The sequence below is a fragment of the Taudactylus pleione genome, unplaced genomic scaffold (genome assembly GCF_031769625.1).
Source record: "Taudactylus pleione unplaced genomic scaffold, aTauple2 ptg000017l, whole genome shotgun sequence".
Classification (NCBI taxonomy): domain Eukaryota; kingdom Metazoa; phylum Chordata; class Amphibia; order Anura; family Myobatrachidae; genus Taudactylus; species Taudactylus pleione.
Genome location: NW_028284419.1, coordinates 13,507,041 through 13,530,323, shown reverse-complemented (window position 1 = coordinate 13,530,323; position 23,283 = coordinate 13,507,041).

Genomic DNA, 23,283 nt, shown 5'->3' with positions numbered 1-23,283 from the left:
TTTGAAATCTTTCTGTAGCAGAATTTTTTTCCCTGGGATTTCCCTGCTTGTCATCGTGTCCTTAACCTTACATACAGTAACTGGAGAAATGGAAGATTAGCCAAATACACAAACAGTTCCTGTTATATAATAATCCAAGGAAGGGTATATGAAAATACTATACTGTAATATGTGAGACAGAGAGAGATAATGGTTGAATGAGATAAAGAGATGTTTTCCAAACCGTCGGTAACCAACAGATACAGATGGTGTGTTGCTGTCTACAAAACTACTATTTATAATCTGTCAGGTTTCAACTTTAATTGAAACCTGACGTTTATGCCCGTCATTTTAGGCATCTTTAAAGACCTTTCCAATCAAGAACAACCAGCCCTTGGAGGTGGGTACTGGGTTAATGCTAAAAGAATAGATAATAATGTTTTTTGACAAGTCCCAGCACGCCTGTCCCAGCATGATGGCATAAAACAAGTGGCGGCAGTCCCTGATATTAAGGGTCTGCTGTGCCTGTAGTCCTCCTGTAAAGAAAATATAAAAATGACCACAGCACTCTCACACTGCCTGTTGTAATCTTTTTTCATAGTGATCTGTGCAGTGCTCCTACCAAACACACCTGCTACGGCTCTATTGTTTACCTTTAGTAAATGTAACCCTATTTACTATATGCCAGCTATAACTAAAGGTTCCTACACTAGGAGATGTGGTCACGATGCGATATAGTGTCCGATTTCCCTTGAACTCTCCCCAGCAACTCCCCGGCAGTCGTTGGCTCGATTTGGTGTTAAAAACTGTCCAAATTTACTTACAATCTATTGTGCCTCCTAACTATTTCCAGTGCATTGTGACTGGGATTGTAAGATCTTGCCTGCAGAAGGCAAGATCTGAAGATGCGATGTACGACCAGCGGGTACGCACATCGGCATCATGATCATGAGTGGACACCCACAATTAGGACATATTTTACACGATCTGTCATCCCAATGTGTCGGGATTGGATGGATCATGTCAAATATTGCCTAGTTTGTAGGCGCCATAAGATTTTCTATTTCCACTATATCATAATATGAAGGATACAGGGGTGGATTGGGTTGGAAAACCAGCCCAGGAATTTCCTGGAAGCAGCCCTAATGAGGTCTGATGAGGGGATGGGATCTGATTCTGAGTCAGAGGCACTCGCGGCCTTTCCTGCAGTTGTATGTGCAACTTTATGCTAATGCACTACAATGCCCTTCCCTTGTGTACATTTGTATGTCCCAATGCAACTGGGATGCCCACTGTCAGTGTCTACAGATCAGGGACATGCGGTCAGGGCAGGCAGTCATACTCCCTCCCCTATCATACTCCCTGTCATGCTCCAGAGTTTTTATTGTGCTTTTATACATGTGTGCCTCCCCAGCCAATGACCTTACCGCACATCACTGCTACAGATGCTACAATACCGCTTTGTGTGTATTTAGACAGAAGAAGAAAAAATTGTCCTTGGTCGATGCACTTGAGTTAAAACATAACTATTATTATCTAAATTCTAAAAGATATTTGTATTCAATGTTAAAACAGTGAAATATTAAAAATATAGAATTGTGTTAATAAGGAAATAATTATATTTGTGTATTTAAAATATGCTGACCACTTGGAGCTCCTTTCTTGACCTAAATTACTATGTATCATTAATGAACATAACATCTTTAATGTTCCACAGAAAATGAATAAAAATATGAATTTTCAAATGATCGTGTGTGAGTATTTCTTTTTCAAGATGTAATTATTAAGATTGTTACACAGATATTATTTCCACATATCTATACTTATAGAAAGTATTGATTTTTTGAAAGATATCCTGTGTATTTATAAACATCTATTCAAGGGCAGATTGGGATGGAAAACCAGCCTGAGAAATTTCAGAAAATAGCCCTAATCCTATTAGGGGCTGTTGAGGGGGTGGGGTTTGTTGAGGGGTCGTGGTAAAAAGAAACACATTTGCCCCCACAAGAAAAAATAACACATATTGTTCTCTAACAGGAAAAAATAAAAAACATAATGGCCCCTGACAGTAAAAAATAGCAAACACATTGGTCCCCACAGGGAAAAAGAAACCACAATGCCCCCTAGTACATAATATTCAACTTAGTGCCTCCTGTACACAATATGCCACTCAGTGTTCCCACAGTACACAATATGATACAAGTTCAAATTCCCGCAGGCTCCTTGGGATCCTCCTCACAGGCTTCATCCTCTCTTATATACAGCACGCAAGCAGGGCCGGCTCAAGTGTAATTCTTCAGTTAGCGGTGAATATAATATGGATTTAGGCGCCCCTTAGTGGACTTCTATTTCAGCTTACTCATTCCCCCCAGCACATGGAGCTCCTCACAGCACAATCTCTGACCCAGTTACTGCCCACCTCACAGCACTCCCTGACCTTCCTCACAGCACCACTTACACCCCCCTCACAGCACAACATACTTCCCCCTTCACAGCCCACCTCATTGTACCTAATACTGACCCTTCATCGCCCACCACACAGCACCACTCTCAGTACTGCACCCCCCTCAGCACAGCACCCCACTCCCCTCACAGCACCCCACACCCATCACAGTACAGCACCCATCACAGTGCAAAATTCCTCACAGCACCCCTATCAGTATAGCAACCCTCTAGGTACAGCACCCCTCTACCCTCACCGCACCCCCCTTCCCTCACAGCATAGCACCCATCACAGTACAGCACCCCTCTCCTGTCACAGCACTCTAAGCACAGCACCCCTCTCCACATTGCAACCTTCTACCCTCACAGTATAGCACCCGTCTTCTGTCATAGCACAGAACCCCCCTCCACATAGCAGTTAGGGTGAGTTTAAGATTAGGCTGTGGTTATGGTTAGGCTGTTTTTAGGTTAGGGATAAGCTGTAGTTAGGGAAGGGTTAAGATTAGTCTGCGGTTAAGGTTAGGCTGCATTTAGGATAGAGTATAAATTAGGCTGAGGTTAGACTGCTGTTAAGATAGGCTACAGGAGGGGTGAACTTATGGTTAGGCTGCAGTTAGGGTAAGGTTAGGATTAGGCTGTGGTTGGGGTTAGGCTGCAATTACTGGAGGTTAGACTATGGTTAGGGTGAGGTCAGAATTAGGATGTGGTTATGGTTAGGCTGTAGTTAGGGTAGCTTTAGGATTACGCTACGGTTAGGGTTAGGCTCTCTTACATATTAGTTGCCCCTTCTTTAGTTACAATGGTGTTAGATGTGTGCTGGCTGGGCTGAAGGGCAGCTTTTGTTTATATGAGAAGCTCGGTGACAGATAGGGCTATTGGAGGCCAAACTCTGCTCCAGTAGGAGAGGCCTGAACCTCTGCCACTCACTGTCAGCAACAGTTGCCATGGCGCGTCCTGCTCCAGTTTCTCTATGAGGCATCCAGTGTCGCACTTGGGCACAAAGGGCCATTGGGGGAATGCAGGGGTAGAGACCTAGGCTAGCCACCAGTCATTGGTCCTGCTCTGCCAAATAAATTATCTTCTGGTAGAGTAACAAATATATTAATAGTGCATGGTCTGGAGCCTAACCAATAAGGCACCAGGTATTTCCCCTGCCCCTGTGGCCCTGTTTGACTCTGGAGGCATCAGACTGTCTCCTCCTGTCCCAGACCCTGGCAGACGCATCCTCTGTGTGGACAGGGAGAACCATCTTCCCGCTGCTCTCACTCTAAACCACACCTCAGCTGCTAAGGAACAGCACAGAGGGTCCCATTACTAACTAGGTACCTCACTAACTGCTCTTTTATTCATAATGCATGTTTTTATAGTCACACTACTATACACTGAAAAAGAACATCAATTATACACATTTCCTCATAATGCATAAGGGCACACACACTAATAATCTTTTATTTTTTACAATTATTTTTGTAATATATTAGGGATGAAGTTATTTATCACCTTTAATATTACTATTCATTCATGACTACACATAATTTTAGTACTAAACACTAATAAGATTTATTATATATAAATTATTTTATATCCATATAAATAATTCTCAATTTTTGAATAATAGGAACTTAAGATCATATCTAATAAAAGATAATGATATTTTAAAAGAAATTTCAGATCTACGTTATGGGATTAACATCTTTATTATAATAATTTCTCTTTCATCCACTAGGGGACACTGGAGGTGCTTACGCTGGGGTATAGAGGCGTGGATAGCTGGAGCACTTTAAATAATTTAGAAGTGTGAAGCTCCTCCCCCTCTATTCCCCACAATCCCTCCGTTTAGAAAATGTGCCCTTTGGAGCTGGTCACAACCTGCTGTGATCCAGCAATACATTGAATTTTATTTTATTTACTTTCATTTTTTTAAGCATCTTTTTACACTTATTGGGTACCCTTCACCACCTCTCTAAAGGTGGGGTCCGGGTACCTGGCACCCTGAATCGCTAGGATCAGGAAGGAGTGCACAGCGCTTTTCCTAAAAGCACTGATAGCTCCTTATCGCCACAGCACATCTCTAACACACAGAAGAGTGTGCTGAAGCCAACAGACTGCACTGCCGAGAGAGACTTCAAAGCGACACACAGTGAGTACTTAGCTGTGCATCCCCTAGCTCCCGCCCATGTCCAGCACTAATACATGTCTGCAATGGGTAACTAGTAGTGCAGAGCACTACAGAGTGACTTCCTCCTTCTCCCTCTCCACGCTGATACACGCAGTGTAGCACGGAGGGGGAAGTAATGGCCACAGACACAGCCATCTTTTCAGCTCTAGAAGGGGGGTGGAGCCTAGGCAGCGCAAGCTCTCTCTCTCTCCTCTACGCGGCAAGCGGCTGTGTAAAACAGTGTGGCTGCCGTTTTTTATTGATAATACATGCCTGCATCTTTCCATTATTCAGGAAGAGTGCAGCATACTTACAGAAGGCTGAATTATTCTGCTCCCATCCCTATACTGCAGAATCCTTGGCAAAGGCAATAGTGAGCAGGGAATTTTCATTTGTGGGGAAAGTGTGGTGTCATTGTCCTCCTCTGTTCCCAACATCAGCCTTCTGTGTCTTCTGCTTTTTTCTGTATACTATCAATATCTGTATATGTATACTGTCTCCTTTTCTGCATAAAGTTGTCTGTGTGGCTGGATTGTATAAATGACAAGCAAAGGCTTCTCTATAGATGTTTGTTTGTTACAAGTGTAACAACAAGCAAACTTAGCCACATGCAACTGGCTCCACGTTAGGGGATGCTTGTTTAGATAATTCTATTACTGCATCACCCACCCCACCAGGGGCCGTTGACATGGTAGGGGTTATAGCAGACTTGGACTTGTAAGTCTCAACCCCCCTGGTTGGCAGGGCTGAGTCTCTAGACGGCCTGGTATAGGTTATGGGGCTACTGCTAGTCACCACTTCCTATCAAAGCCTTTTCATAAGCGGCCTCTCACAACATTCCTCCAGTCAGAGGAGTCGGACGAGGAGCTCCTCGCACATGAGGATACTGAGGAAGGGGAATTGAAGGAAGTTTTCAATAATGTGCCCCAAGATTTGGAATCCACCTCTACAGGGGTGTAGTTCTTAATTGTGGTGGTCAGGCAGATTCTTAATATACCTGAGGACATAGTTCCTGCAACCCTATTTAATTATTTAACAGCCAGCCATAAAAGGGTTGGCTGTTTTTCCTTTCTCACAACAGCTATCAGTGCCCAGGAAACAACCGGAAACAGGGTTTACAGTTCACTGGTGATATGCTTTTTGGCCTAGAATTGGACAAAGGAATATCCCAGGCCATTGGGGGTAAGTCTTCTTTCTTCCATTTCGACTGCTCCGGCTTCCAGAAGTACTTACAAGGGTCCCTATTTCCTTTTATTTCGTACGCCACAGCCCTTTTGTGGTAGGCCCAGAGGTGCTCCCACAAGAGGCAGCAGAGTTAGGGTCACTCTCATTCAATTGCAAGACAAGGTGGCATACCAATCTTCCGTCCCACCTGGGATCTCCTGCGGTGGGAGCTTGCTTACAGACTGTTCAACAAAATGTAAAAAAAGGTAGAACTCTGGCGCACGATAACTGTGTCAGCCCAATCTAAATCCCTATACCTGCCCAGACAAGTAAACGAATACAGAATAAAATAATGGGAAAAAGATCTAAGGCGATACAGATATTAATGATATACTTAAATCATAGAGGTCGTTGACATGGAGATTTCTCCTTTTCTAGAGATGATCCACTCCGTGGAACATATGAAATTCAAACACAAACAAAAAGACCATATGTGAAGTAATGTCGATACACAAAAAATATATATTTATCCTTATGTGTTCTGGAAAGGAAAAATGGTGATGTCCGTTTTTTATTTCCAAAAGTGGATGTCAATCAATTGAAATAGAATAGATCCTCACCTCCATAACTCATAGGAATGAGTGTACCATAAACTCACTTAATGCGTGAATAATAAATATACATAAAGGTTTCTTTAAAAATACTTCACCATGTGTCACATTTTATGACAACAATTAATTATTAATATATATCCATTTTCAAAATATGTATAGAAGGCAGTTATTTTTAATCCATGAGTCTTTTGAATTAAAGTATTTATTTGTCAGCTTCCAGAGATCTGGAATGCGTGTGGAACCTCCAACTTCCGGTTTGCCTCCCACGTGATCGAGCGCAGGTATCTTGGAATGCGGAACTTCCAGTCCACGTTCCATCTACCAGGTTTGATCAACACACAATACTGTGATTAAGAGGAGTGCTTTAATGAGGTACACACAGCTTCTGGTTCATCTCCCACGTGACCAATCTCCGGCAACATGTAACGCATATGGAACGCGGAACTTCCGGTCTGCGTTCCTATTATCCATTTTGATGGTTATGTGGGATCTCCATTAATAGGATTTATTGGCTGTATAGAGGTAATTTTGTTCTTTAAGCTTTTTTTCTGCATTCGAGCGGTTTAAATTAGTTTTGTGGCCCATTTTGTCTCATATTGTATAGGTAAAACTGTGACATCACTTCCGGGAAGGAAGTATAAATATTAGCATCAGCCCACTTATCCATTACACCTTGATAAAGATTGAAGGAGGATCGAAACGGCGTTGGTGGAAAGATTTGTGGGAAATCTATGGACTATAAGAGAGACTTGGACTAATATTTTGAGGTATACTAGTAGATCCATTACAGGTTTTAGTCCGGGCCTTTTACCTGTAAGAGGAGATACTTTTGTTTATACTTCCTATTTTCATCCATCATTTGTTCAAGGATTTTTACCTCATTTCATTTGTTTTTATTATTTGTATTTTTAATAAACCATTTTTTGAAGTGATACCTCAGCCTCCATTTCGACAAAAGCCCCCTTTTTTATCTATGGCTTTTTATTGTGGAAAAGATACCTTTATATGTTGATCCCAACTTTTAATCACGTGAGTTGGGGTACGCTTACCTTTCAATCTTTTGTGTGACACATGGTGAAGTATTTTGAGAGAAACCTTTATGTATATTTATTATTCACGCATTAAGTGAGTTTATGATATGCTCATTCCTATGAGTTATGGTGGTGAGGATCTATCCTATTTTGATCAAGGTTCCATTTGGAATCTCTTCTCTTGGACCACCTCTCTGACATATTAGACTTTACTGACGGTTGGAAAATAAATTTCAAGAAATCTAATATCAGTCCGGCCCAGAGACTCCAGTTTCTGGGGATGATTCTGGATACAGCACTACAGAGGATTTACCTTCCAGATGACAAGGCCAGGATATCCGGTTGCTGGTTCAGCTAGTCCTCAAACTGAAGAGGGTGTCCTTGCCTCTTTGTCTGCATCTCTTGGGGAAGATGGTAGCTGTTTTCGAGGCACTGCAATTTGGACGATTCCACTTGCGAGGTTTCCAGCTAGACCTGCTATCACAGGGGATCTCACCTGAATCTACATCGACTTATCCATTTGGCTCCGACCACCAGGGTAGCTCTCCTCTGGTGGGAACAATCCCATTTGGAGTGTGAAATTGGTTAATAGTGACAATGGATGCCAGTCTCCAAGGATGGGGAGCAGTGGTCCTTAACTATCATTTTCAGGGTCGATGGTCCCCACAGGAGAGATGATGGGTCATAAAGGTGTTAGTACTCAGAGTATTTTACAATGCTCTGTTAGAAGCAGCACAGTGACTAAGGTCTCTTCCGGTAAGATTTCAGTCAGACAACGCGACGGCTGTTGCTTACATCAACCGCCAGGGAGGAACTTGAGTCGCATAGACATGCGGGCAGTATCTCAGATTCTTTGGCGGGCCAAGAGTAATTAATTCTGGTGACAGTATTTATCTCGGGAGTGGAAGCAGATTACCTAGGGCGCCAGAATATCCATCCTGGAGCAGGGAAGCTTCATCCAGACGTGTTCCATGCATTAGTACATCAATGAGATCGTTTTCAGGTGGACTTGATGGCGCTTCTATTGAATCAACAGCTCCCAGCATACATGTCAAGAACCCAGGACCCACAGTTGGAGGCTGTCGATGCACTCTCAGTTCCGTGGAACTACGAATAGGTTCACCTGTTTCCTCTGATTCCTTTAATTCCTCGTCTTCTAGAATACATCATGAGTCGGTCTTGTCTTTCTCGTGGGTCCAAACTGGCCTCGATGAAGTTGGTTCTCGGACCTTTGGTCCCTCCTAACAGACTTTCCGGGCCTCTTCCTCTTCGCCCGGGCCTTCTGCTTCAGGGTCTTTTCATACACCCCAACTTAGCGCAGCTGCGTTAATGGGGTGGCTCTTGTACGATATCTTAAGACGCAGATGCTTCCCATACTCGGTTATCCTCTCTATGCTTCATGCCAGGAACCTGGTTTTGGCTGCGCATTATCATCGCCTCTGGCATTCTTATATACTTGGTGTATAGGTCGGGGACTTCCGTCTAGGACTTTCCGGTTTTCCTGTTTTTGTTTTTTCTCATAACCAGATAAGAGTCGGGCCTGCGCTTGGGATTTTCTGCTCTTCCCAATTTCTTTCAGTGCAAGTTAGCCCTCATACCTGAAGTGCAGACGGTTCTTCAGGAGGCTTTGACTGTGCAGCCACCTTTTTTGTACCACCTACGCTCCCTGGCACTTAAAATTGGTATTTTTATTTCTTCAGTCTTCCATGTTTGAACCTCTTGAGGAGGTTGGTATTAGAGTAATTACCTTGGAAGATGGTCATACTCCTGTCTTTGACTTCGGCTAGCAGAGTTTTGGAATGGGGGGCTCTGTCCTATAAGCCACCTTACCTTGTGTTTCATGATTATGGTGTGAAACTCAGTACGGTAGCCACTTTCCTTCCTAAGGTTTTGTTGGTTTCCACATAAACCAACCTATTGTGGTGCCTTATTCGTAGAGGCCTCAGGTGTTTCTTCTACTCTTGATGTAGTTCAAGTTCTCCGCATTTATGTTGCTCGGACGGCGTCCTTCTGCAAGTCGGAGTCGTTTTTTCTCATCTATGCTGCTGTTCGGAAGGGTTGAACAGCATCCACGCAGCCATTGGCTTGTTGGATTACACTGACTATCAACCTGATGATAGTCAACCTCCTTTTGTCACAGCTGCTGACACTTTAGACTCCTGGAGGGAGGCAGACCTACTAGGCACAATAAACTGGGGTGGTCTCAGGATTGACCTTTCCATGAAACTCAGTAGCACAGGATAAAAGTAAAATAGAATTTATTCACAATAGAATTATAATCAGTAAGGTCTCATATAAAGTGTTAAACAGCACAGAGATTTATATATGCAATAATAAATATAGGAGAGAATACCCAATTATATATGCAGTTTCTAACATATAGGAACTAACGTGGCAGGGAACCCAGACTCCAGTATGAGGCTAACACCTTAGGATGGCATTGAGGACCTTGGGTTGGGTAAAACCCTGTAGTAATGGAAATCCGGAGCAGAGCGAGGCCCGCAGAATAATATAGTTCAAGGACAGGGCCGAGACCTGTGGTGCAGTGAGAGATGAAGCAAACTTGAGCCTTGTGGTATAATGAAGATGGAGCAAGGTTAAACCTTGTAACGTAGCTAGAGTACGGAGCGGGGTTGAGCCCCATGATGCAGAGAAGATTATAGCAGGGTTGAGCCCTGTAATGTAGCTATGCTTCAGAGCGGGTTTGAGCCCCATGATGCAGAGAAGATTGTAGCAGGGTTGAGCCCTGTGGTGCGGCTAGGGTTCAGAGCGGGGTTGAGCCCCGTGATGCGGAGAAGATTGTATCAGGGTTGAGCCTTGTGGTGTGGCTAGTGTTCAGAGCAGGGTTGAGCCCGTGATGCAGAGAAGATTGTAGCAGGGTTGAGCCCTGTGGTGTAGCTAGGGTTCAGAGTGGGGTTGAGCCCTGTGATGCAGAGATGACACTGTAATGGTGCAGTTGACAACTGTAACAAGGATGAATTCAATATCCACAGGAACGAAAAGACAACAGGTAAAGTGCAGCAAAATTATGAAAGTGCAATGATGGAGCAAAAAGCAATACTTAGACAATAGGAATGCTGGGCTGTGTAGTGCAGTGGATAACTGGCATCAGAAGCTCATCTGGAATATAACAATGTCCACAGCAATCCACAGGCACAGTGGGGATCTGGCAGAAGTCAAAGAAAAGACCTGAAAGCAACATTGCACAGACACTGAGACACAGTTAGTAACAGGCTTTATACTAGAGGCCTGTGATCCATAGGAAGTTTCAGAACATGTGACCCAAATGGAATCAGGTTTGAAATAATGAGCAATCTAGGAATCCCACAACCTGACGACACCTGGGAAACATATGATCACTTTAACACTCTATCCCCTGAATGAGAAGCATGCCAGCAAGCAGGAAAGCTCCTCCAACGACCACAATGGAACTTTGGCAAAAGTAGTCTATCTTTATGTACTGAAATAGTCACAGTCCTGACACCTTTGTCCTTTTCGACTCATGCCACGCATTCTGTGGGTGCATTGTGGGTGCCTGGGAGGTGTGCCTCATCTTACAATTGTGCCATATGGCCAATTGGTCATCAGTTCACCTTTTTTTTATAACGTTTTACTGGTATGATGCATTTGTGGCTTCTGTATCAGGTTTTTGGCCACCTTGTTCTGCAGGTTCCTCAGAGCGCTCCCGCCCGTGGGGAAAACTTTGGGACATCCCCAGCATAAGCACCTCCAGTGTCCCCTGGTGGATGAAAGAGAAAATGGGATTTTGGTACTTACCGGTAAATCCTTTTCTCTGATTCCACAGGGGACACTGGATGCCCACCTCAGTGCTCATCGTCTGCCTGTTCAGTTTGTTCCATATGTTGTATGGTTTTGTTGTTGTGTGATCTTCTCTCCTTTTCACTCCTGTTGTTCACCATCTCTGTCCCACCACAACCAATTTCCCGCAGTTTGGGCTTGTTTTGTTCAGTACATCCTCTGCTTTTGTTGGGAGTTAGCACTGAATGTGTGAAACAAAACGTTTTCGACATAAATATTAGCTCTTCTTTGAGACGGTGTACTAACAACCCTGATGTTTTTTGTAATATTTGAGGCAAATATAGTGTTGCAAAAGAAAGAAAAAATATAACTGTGTTCGTAAAAGAAGCATATCAGGCTTATTTTGGACGTCACATAAGCCAGCAAGACAAAAATTTGGATGTCTCACAAAGTTTGTAAAACCTACGTGGAATTTTTTTACCTGTTATTTATATAGCACACACATGTTCCGCAGGGCTTTACATAGAATATTTAACCATTCACATGAGTCCCTGCCCCAGTGGAGCTTACAATCTATATTCCCTGCCACATGCTCACACACATACACAATAGGGTTAATTTTTTAATAGAATATACAAACTCCACACAGTTAGGGCCATAGTTGGAAAAAAACTCACAACCTAATTGCTGTGAGGCAGTAATGCTAACAATTACACCATCTGTGCTGCAATTGGACTAAAGGTGATCGAAAAGGGCTTAATTTCAGCATACCTATGATGTGGTGTGAGCCAAAAGATCACTTGAGTAACTGCTATTTTTGTGCTGTAAATGTGAAGGGTATGAATCGATTTAAGAAATGCAAATGGGAATACCCAAGTATGATTCTGCAAAACAACCGATACCAAATTGCGAAGATTTACCTGTACCATCATTCAGTTCTTTGTGAGAAGTTGAATGTGATGATGTGGAAATTTTAATTTCATCCAGTGCAAGTGACAACACAGATGAAGGTAAGTTTGAAGAAAGTTCCTCTACTTCAAACAAATTTTCTCAAAAGGAACTAAGCTATTTAATTTGTGACTTGAATTTATCAAAAAAAGGAGCTGAGCTTTTAGCATCCAGACTTCAAGAAAAGCACTGTCTTGAGCCGTGTGTTACTATAACATTGCATCAAAATAGAGAGCAAGCCATACTGCCATTCTTTAGCCAAGATAACAATCTTGTGTATTGCAACAATATTCCGGAATGATGGGCTTACCAGAATATCGAGCAGAAGACTGGCGGCTCTTTTGGGATAGTTCTAAAATACAATGGGAATACATTTGCATCGATTCCTATTGGTCATTCAACAAAACTTAAAGAGCAGTATGAAAATATCAAGTTAGTCTTAGAAACAATGCTTATTCTCAGCATCAGTGGTCTGTTTGTCTCGATTTAAAAATGGTAAACTTTCTTCTTGGGCAGCAAAGTAGATATACTAAGGATCCTTGTCACATATTCTTATGGGATAGTCGTGCAAAACAAAAGCACTGGCAGCAAACTGTATGGCCTCCAAGAGAAGTTATAACTGTAGGTGATGCCAACATCATTCATGAGCCCTTAATTGACAGGAAAAATATTATGCTGCCGCCTCTCCATATCAAACTGGGCTTAATAAAATAATTTGCAAAAGCATTGGACAGTCAGGCGATTGTTTCATGTATATTTGTCGAACATTTCCATCTCTTAGTATTGAAAAATTAAAGGCAGGAACTTTTGACGGCCCACAGATATGGAAATTGGTGAAAGATCCAAATTTGACCACATCTATGACTGAAACTGAATCTGAAGCATGGCTGAGTTATGGGTCTGTCGCTCAAATTTTTTTAGACAATCACAAGGCAGACAACTATCATGAATTAGTCCACAACATGCTAAAATGTTTAGAGAAAGTAGGTATTAAAGTACATTTTTTGAACAGCCATGTAGATTACTTCCCGTCCAATCTAGGAGATTTAAGCGAAGAACAGGGTGAACGGTTCCACCTAGATATTCAGGTAATGGCAGAAAATCAAGGACACATGATGGGCAATTACTGTCGGAGTCTGCAGAGGGACTGCCCGCAATTAGAATACAAATGAAAATCCTACAAAAAACAGTTCTCATGGCTTCCTAATACTTATGTATGTAATTATCCTGTGTCTTTTTATAACATTTTACGAATCAAATTTTATCAGAATAAAAAAATATATTTTTAACTATTTTCAACATTGTTTAATTACATTTTTCATACATATTAAAGACATATGCATATCTCAAAAACTAAAGCCAATTGAAAAATAAGCATGGCAAATTCATGATTAGGAGCACAAAATCTATCCAAATCGACTCTTAAATCCCTGGCAACAGATTGACTGTTCCCCAGTGATATCTATATGTTTGTATTGTGTTAATAATTGCTTGTACAATGGTAGGATCTTATTCTACTCTGATGTATGTGTGTCGATGTGAATTTTCCCACTGTTAGAGATGCGATATAGTGTAATCATCTCTAGTTTGGATCAAAATAATTGAAATCAAATACAGAGAGAGTGGATGAGAGGAGCCGTAGCTAAATGAATGTTAATGATGGCCTGGCTGGCTCCGTCAGTCCTGGGGACAGAGGTAGGAGAGACTTAATAGAATGATGAATGTAACGTTGTTAACGGACAAGGCACCTATTTTGGATTCAAACAATCAGCAATGATTAATGATTGGCTATAGGACCTATTTGAGGATCCTATGTGTTCCGGCTCTGGTTGCCTTGGAAAAGCAGTGTATGCGAAACGTACATCGGCACTACTAGCTGAGTGTTTGTGATGTACTATTGATCTAATTTTGTTACATTAAGTTCGAACAGCTCACTGTCTCTTTATCACATGCCGCGGGACTATCCCATTTATATGCTAATGAGAGAAACAGTCTACTTATATTGCAGCAGTGGATACACATGATACTAAATTAAATATTACAAACTATATCCAATTCTGATTTAATATTGTATGTGCTGTGATTAAAACTATCCACTGAGAAAAGATTCATAAGATTTCTATACATGTTGGAATAATAATTATACCAACTACAATCCATGATATGTATGAATATGGCAACTATGTTTCTTACCGATAACTACAATCATATTTGATACTTGCAAGGAAATATGGCAGCAATAAGATACAATTACATGAAGGATGCTTACTCACTCTATTCTGAACAGTAACTACTTATCTGGAGAATATTGGGTAGAATTATGTCAGGGAATGGAAGATCTATAATGATAGCGAACACATTATTGTATAAATATTATGAAAATAGGTCAATAATACGATTAGACACTCAGCTATATATAAAAGTTTATTAACCACTTTTTCCATACTTTATTCACAATTCTTGCTACAGTATATACTTTTAACAAATATATTTTGCTTTGCTTTGTATACTATCCAAGTATTGAATCATAAAGAATTAAATAAAGGTTATATTTTAATATTTGTGCGCCATATACAGATCCCTATTCTTTCTTTTGTTTAATTTATATATCTTTTGGATCTGTGGTGGCACCCCCATTTATAATTTTGATTTGAAAACTATTAGTATTTGGGGTTACTCTTTAACAAACTTCTTGAATTGTATTTTCCTGTGCAACAGATCCTCTAGCACACCCCACACATATGCAGCTTCTGGTTAATTTTGGTGGAGATTTCACAATGCCTAGGAGACAATCTTCACTTGGTCATGACAGTGCTGCAAGGAAAAGGGGACACCTGAGATCACAGACTTCCACCTGAGCTGAGCCTAGTGCAGAACTTTTGCTTTATGGCTCTATGTATATATTTATCATTTGTATGTATATTCGCAATAAACTCGAGAACTACTGAAACAAAATTGATCGGGTTTTCACTGAAATATTACTTGAGATACTTTGAGTAACATAGGCTATATACACACACACCAATCCTTTCTCCTCATCAGGAAGCCATTACAGAGATAACTTACTGGGCTTCCAGCAGCAGCTCCTCATGTTAGCTGGGTCGGTGGAGCATCTTGGCCCCAGATAACTTTAAGTGACAGCAGCCAGGCAGCTATTGCTCTGTCTCCTGCCCTCCCCTTTCTGCTGCCAGATGGCCCCTTCCATCCTGTCTCCTCATTGGAAGGCTTCCATGAGAATGACAAGGTGAGGGTACTGATTAGCTCCTGTATCTAGCAATGTCATGATACCACATTGGGAGAGCAGTGCGGCAATTGGCTGTAACGTGCCTTGCTGAGCATGGTTTGGATGGGATAGGCTCTGGTTACCCAGAGGAGTGTGAAAACACATGTTAATGTAACCAGTTGTGGAGAGATGAAGGCGGCCTGAGATATATTTGTGTTCTGCGAGCGGAGGATCCTGCACAGCCGATTCCAGCTGACAGTCTCCACTGAACCCCAGAGCCTGCACCATGTCACCCCAAGGGGGATGAGGTTCTCGCCAAGCTTCGCCAACATCTATATGGGCGCGTTCGAGGACGCGCACATATGGGGGAGGAGCTTGGGCGTGGACCTCGTCCTATACAGCCGATATATAGATGATTTGTTTTTTATTTTTGAGATATACAAAATTTTGCGTCGACATTCACTAGCACACTTAACGATAATGATTTCAATTTATAATTCACCACTTGTGCGCACAAGGAATATATTTCCTTTCTGGATATTTAATTATCTATAGAAAATGATACAGTCATCTCTAGAACCTTCAGGAAAGAGGTAGATAACTTTAATTTCCTACATTTTGATAGTTCACATTATAAGCCATGGCTTAACAACATACCCCGAGGTCAACTAGGACGTATTCGTAGGAATTGCACCAATGATGATTCCTTTGAAGAACAGGCAAAATAATTATCTGATAGTCTTAGATCTAGAGGATACCCTGAACATCTTTTAGAAACAGCATTAAAAGAAGTTAGGAATTTAAATAGAGATGATCTGTTAGACTATAGGAATAAGAAACCGACTGTTAATTTAGATCAGCCTACGTTCATCTCTAAATTTAACGTTGCGTCTAGTAAAATCAGGAATATTATAAAGAGGAATCACAGTATCCTTCAAACCGACAGTATATTGAATATTTGCATTCCTAATCAACCGCTAGTAGTTTTAAAAAAATCAGATAATCTTAGAGATCGATTAACACACAGTCTGTTTATAGATAAAAGGAAGCCCTTAATACCCCCTCTGACCTCTCATCTATCTTGGCTACCTAGTAAGGTGAAGGGCTGCTATTGATGTGCTCCTTTATTAAGAATAATACACATTTCATTAGTACATCTGGAGATGATGAATCGTTCGAAATAAAAGGGCCTGATTCAGAGCCGGATGCTCTGACCAGAGCGCTCACTCTGAATCAGGGCCCTCCTCCATGAAAATGGAGCGTCCTCCTGGACTCTCGTATAGCTGTGGGTGACCACCCACAGCTATAGCGAGCGTCCATGATAATGGTCGCGATGGTCAAAGACCATCGCGACCATCGGGCTTGCGACGAGACCCTGCGGTAGGGTCTCGCTTCCGCAAGCCCAGGAGTGATTTTGGCTCTATCAGAGCCAAAATCACTCCCACTGACATCATTACTGATGTCAGTGGGGCCGGACTCAGATGGTAGGCGTTCCCATGGGAACGCCTCCGTCTGGCCACCACGCCCCCGGCACGCCCACCAAAGGGGGCGTGCTGTCACTCACCATCGACAGCACGCCCCCTTTGGTGCGAGACCCCGAGCGACGTATTTCTCATCGCTCGCCGGGTCTCGCGCATGTGCACGACGGAGCTCCCTCCATCATGCGCATGCGCATTCACCAAACATCGACCCGCTTGCGAGCGAACTTTGCTCGCGAGCGGGTCTGAATGACCCCCAAAGTCACATATCAATTGCAAGTCTACATATGTTTTATATGCATTGATATGCAAGTGTAAATTAATTTATGTAGGTAGAACTTTACGTTGTTTGAAAACAAGATTCCTTGAACACAGGAGGAACATTCTAAGGGGGTTGTGTGTACATGGCTTTTCCAGACATTTTGTAGAGTCACATGGGAGAAATCCTATTGGACTATCCCTGATAGGAATAGAGTGGATTAAACCCACTCTTCGGGGTGGTGATAGATTAAAAAAAATTATGTATCAGGGAAAACTTTTGGATACATAAACTTAGGACCCTCATTCCCGAGGGACTGAATGAATGTATAGAATTTGATCTCTGAACAAGTATTGATCTCACGTCCTCCTTTATTAGATCATCTTTTGTAACCTATTGGTTCTATATATTCTTATATATATTTAACTTTTTTTTTATGTGTTTTTACAATTCTCTTATTATTTATTTAAGTATTGACATATTATGCTAATCACAAAATGAGATTAGGTAATGGTAGTATATCAGTAATATCTGATTATTTTTCTACTTTGTGATATATATATATATATATATATATATATATATATATATATATGAAATGTATCTCATCCCTTTAATTTTAGATATTTTTCTTTAGATTAATTTATTATGTCAACTGTAAAGGAAGATTAATTTTTATTAATTGGTGTATACATGTTATGTGTTTTATTTTATATTTATATTTCTTTTTACATTTATATATTATAACAACACTAAGTGAATTTAGGTTTGGTATTAATAACTGTAACACTGCTTTAATTATGAATTATTTATCATTTGAATGGTTGATTCTACATTAGAAGTTTCTAATTGATAGAAATGGAAGTCCTCTGTTAGGACGATATTAGGAGTATCTGGCGTTTAAAGGAGAGATCTAGGATTCTATATTATCCCTTGCCCTTTTTTTGATATTGCAATAATTAATTCTCTTTTTAATTTAAGGTTTAAGGTACTATTTTTATAAATTTTGAATGGACATTATTTAAGCAAATTCATGCCTCTCTAAAGGAACTACAATTTCTGCTTGGCTAACTCTGCACCTGTCAGTTTGTTTTTAAATCTCTACCTGGTTAATTCTGCACCTGTCAGTACGTAATGGGAGCCATTTATAAGGCACACTTGAGGTCTGGAACTACACCTTTTTGAGAAAGTCACGTGAGTGACGAAACGCGTTAAAGGGTTAATTATTATTTGACCTCCCTCTATGCTGGCAGAACCTGGTTGCTCCTGCTAAACACTCCGGCTGTTACAGGCGCTCCATATCGTCTGCAGACAAAGCGGAGCCTGTGGTCCTACTGAAAGGACTTACATCCATTCACAGCTCTACCATATACTGAGTGCCCGGAAAGCTATTATTGACTCCCGACATATTTGTAAGTGGTGACCTGGTCCCCGTACTACTCCGAGGACGCTCGGACGGATTGGTTATTCACCGGTGCACAGCTGCCAGGAGTCCCCTCGCGTATACACGCTTATTATACAGCTAATATTACTTTGGCCAAAGCCAGTGTTGATGATAACGGCATCCACCGGGACCCCGGGACTTGTCCTAAAAACTGTGAGTGACTTTTACTAACTGTTGTTTGTTTAAATATGGGATTATCCAGTGTGCCAATTGAGCCTCTTGCATTATACAAGGAATTTATCCAAGCTACAGCTATACTAACTGCTGTCTGTTTAAATACGGGATTATCAAGTATGCTAATTAAGCCTCCTGCATTATACAAGGAATTTATCTAAGCTACAGTTATACTGACTGCTGTCTGTTGAAATACGGGATCATCCAGTGTTCTAATTGAGCCTCCTGCATTATACAAGGAATTTATCTAAGCTACAAAGAGACTCTGTTGCTATTTCCTACAGGAGACATACGGCTGGCTAATATTATATACTGTTTATTTTTACCAAGAGACATATTGTTTTAGTGTTCCTTTGAATTTTTGTTTTTTATATTTATATTGATTGTATTTTGACTTCTTGTTACCACACACCTAGGGTGTCTAGATTATTGATGATATCGATATCCATTAGGTCTCTATACTATTAACCAGATGTGTGTATTTTATTCCCTATTATAGGTTTTTTATCCTACATTATTTATTAAATAGTGACTTTATTATTCCAAGCAGCGCAAGATCTGTGTGTAATTTTCTGTTTGATTCAAATGGACACAGGTTAGCCTCCAACAGCCTATTGTCTCCTCTATTCCCCCTGCATGCAAATCTAAGATGTTAATTTTACAAGGTACATTTTAGTGTTTTAACTCTCTACTGTTCATAAAATGAGAATGCAGGTTGCGATCTTCTCACCTATGATACCGGAAAGCTGTTGAGAAAGAGTCGATCAGTACAACACCAAACACTGTTTGCTTATCATGTACTAAACCTTAGATACCAAATAATCTTTTATTTCACAGCATTAGTAATAAATGGATAAAACTTGAATCTTATACTTTGAAGCAATGGAACCTTTTACATGAATGTGCAGTGTGTAAGTATTAGGGGTTTGGGAAAAGAAACTAGTTAACTTGGGACAGATGCGTACGCACGAAGCTAATAAACAGCATTCGCATTCGGGGTATTATGCATTCGCTAATGTGCGACATGTTAACAGCGCAACTGTGCATAATGTGCGGTGTTTATGCATGTGATTCTATTTATGATGGATTTAATATATATATATATATACACTCCTTACTAACATTTTTAAACTGCAAGGCAATGTGTTATGGGCAGTGAGCTTCACTCTCAAACAAGGTGGAGACCCCCCGCCGATTGCTGGTGCCATCCTGTCTGAGAGTGAGTTTAAAAGCTTTCTTCTGCCTAATTAGGATACCTGTGTCAGTTCTTTTCAAGCAGATTTGTTACCATTATTCATTCAGTCAAATTCAAGTGTCTGGGCCATATTACAATTGCCACAGCTACACCTGTCCACATGTGGGGTCTCTCCCTTTACATGCAAAAACACCCACAGTTCCTGGTATATTGTCTTTTCTAATTACTTTTCTCAGGAAGCTGTTTTTCTAGACTCTGAGTGAATACTGTGTTTGTTATGGTATTTTTTTTATGCAAGGTTGTCCTAAAATACATCAGGGTATGGTTTCTGAAAGGATTATTAAAACATTGCCATATGTACCGAGCTCTTGAATTGTAACTTAAAATGGCAATGGGCGGCCATTCGCAAAATGGCATCGTGCAGATTCTTATGTTTAAGATGGAGTCTGGTTTCCATTCACAAGATGGCATCGTTTCGATCTAATTTTAAGCTGATCTTGTCTCAGCCAATTATCCAGCTTCGACAGTCCACCCTTTGATAGCGAACAACATGCTATCACATTCTGGTTTTAAAAATATTTAGGCTTACATTTTGATATATTATTTAATGTTATTATGGGATGGCACAAGGTGGTTCTTAATCCATCAATAATGTGTCTCTGGGAGGGGACAGAAAGCTACCATTATACGCACACCGCGGATCTTGGAAGATCATGGGAGTGATGTGGGGATGCATCAATCCTATAAAGGCAGTCTTGAGGGGGAATAGGGACTTACCTTATTTGAGGTGTTTTTAAAATATAATTTTAATAATACATTTTATGCACGTCTAAATATAATATATTATATGATGGTATTTCCTTGTTCAGGGTTGTAATGCAGTTCTATATTCACCCCAGCATTCATATTGTCATTGCTGACGACCATCATAATTTCATTCTTTCATTTTACCTTATCTTTACATTTTACACACTTCGCCACAGTAGGAACACACTAGACACATACGCCAATTACTCTGATGACAACCAGTATGAGGATCAGGAGTTTACCTATGCTTGCGATCATTTCCTGGACCCATTTCCCTAGGCCTGAGAACCATTTTGCTGGGTTCAACCATGAAACCCACTCCTCTACCTTCTCCTCCACTTCAGCCACTGAAGAATTATGGTTCTTCTGAAATTCCCATTTTAGCTGCTGAATTTCATCCATCTTTCGGTCTATCACCTCCTTGGGGTCGCTGGTATCATTGGTGACATAGGTGCAACACTTCACTCCAAATTGGGTGACCAAAGTTACGCAGTACCCTCCAGTTAGAGCGGTTAAATAATTTAACACTAGTATGTGTTGCACCTGTTCTTTTTTGTACGCTTGCAATTCCCTACCTGTATACCTGAAGGTGTCATCCTACATCTCGATGATATTATCTATCAATTTAGCAAGATCCTGAATATATCTAAAATTTAATGTACACCGAGCAATCCTGGTGGGATCCAGTGCTACTAAAACTTGAAAGCCAGTTGTCTCACTAATTAACTGAGTGGCTTTATGCACATCACCAGGTATCATATTTCTTTTGCCTCTGTGTTCATACTACGTGTGAAGATATGGTGATGGTATGTTTTTATGAATACCAAGCATTTCAACATGTGTGAGGGTCATAACCTCTGGGACTACTCTTCCCAGGTAACACAAACCTTCGGAACTTGGGGAGAGCCACTTATACGCTTTTCTTTCATATATAAAATATACATTATCGGGGAGAACATAAGGAATAGTATGCATCATTATCATTAAACACATTTCCCTTGCAAATAATCCTATTTTACGCTCTTCCATCTGCTACATGCAAGTTTCTGGTTGTATTACCTTAGCACAATATCCATCTGGTACCTTACCAATAATTTCTTTGGTTTAACTTAATGTATACCGATACCTAAAGTGTCTCCCATTAGATCTAATTGAGCATAACAGATCATGATTCATAGACTCATTATCTGCTCTCAGTGAGAAGGTCATCATCTGATTATTCCCCGTCACTTCCCAACTCCCTGGTTTATTGGGGTTGGTTATGTTTAAACACAAAAGTGATCTATCTACTTGGAATTGATAGAGTTTGAAATGAGGTGGTTTAGATGAGAAGAATTTTCCATCCAGCTTTTTTCCTTTTTGCAATTCTAAAATTTCCGTAATATTCAGCGGAAATGGCACCAACCCTACATTATGCTGACCATGTGGCACGTGTGAGCACACCCAACAATCGGTCTGGTTTAATACTTTGCCTACCATGCTATGATAATTCTCTAAAGGATACCCACCCCAGTACGGGTTATATTTAGGCTGGCACCGTTGGATACAGTTCTCATCAATCAGGGACCCACAAAGCTCACAAATACAGGAATCTTCACACGATAACCCTCCACTCCGTCCCCGAGTATCCGGAATGGCAGCTCTCAAAACAATTACAGTACTAAGATTGGTCAGACACTCCCCTGATTGGCATAGCACTCCTCCTCCTGACTCCACTCCATCAGCACTGCCATCAGCTCCCATCTCCTCTATCGGTCCCCCGTCACAGAAACCGGAAGTTCACAAACCAACCAGAATGGTGAAAACTCTGGAAGGGAATATGAAAATGAAGACAGCAGGCCAGTCCATTGCCACAGCAAAGACCTGCAAATTTCTTTAAGTTCACTACAACCTTTCAATCCTCCCGGAACAAGCTCACGATCGACAGGTCCACGTTATCAGCCTTGTCTCCGCCTTGTTCCTCCACCGGTTGGTTGACCTTTTTGCAGTGAGTGGAATGGATCCAGGTATCTCTCTCAGCCACCTTCAAAGATGTGGTACTCGTCAGCAACACCTGGTACGGACCTTCCCACCGATAAGTCAAACAACCTGAACGCAATAAATTTCTGATCATAACATATTCTCCAGGCTCAACATCATGACAGTTAGTTTCAGGCATATCATGGGACAACAATTTCAGTTTCTGCTGTTGCTGTTTTAACTGTTTACTCATTGATATAAGATACCTTACAGTTACCTCGTTGTTACCCTTCAAGTCTTCCTGTGGACTTATAATCAAATGAGGTTGTCTACCAAACAGTGTTTCAAAGGGGGACAGATTTAGAGGGGTCTAATAGTGGTGCTTATACTATGTAGGACCAACGGTAATGCTTCTGGCCATCCTAGTCCGGTCTCTGCCATGATTTTACTTAACTTATTTTTAATAGTCCCGTTCATCCTCTCTAGCTAGGCACTGGCCTGCGGTCAGTAGGGGGTGTGAAGTCAACTATTAATACCCATCAGGTTACACATATTTTGAAAAACATCACCTGTGAAAAGAGTACCCCTGTCACTCTCGATAATTTTAGGGATACCGTATCTGCATACAAACTCCTGTACTATTTTCTTG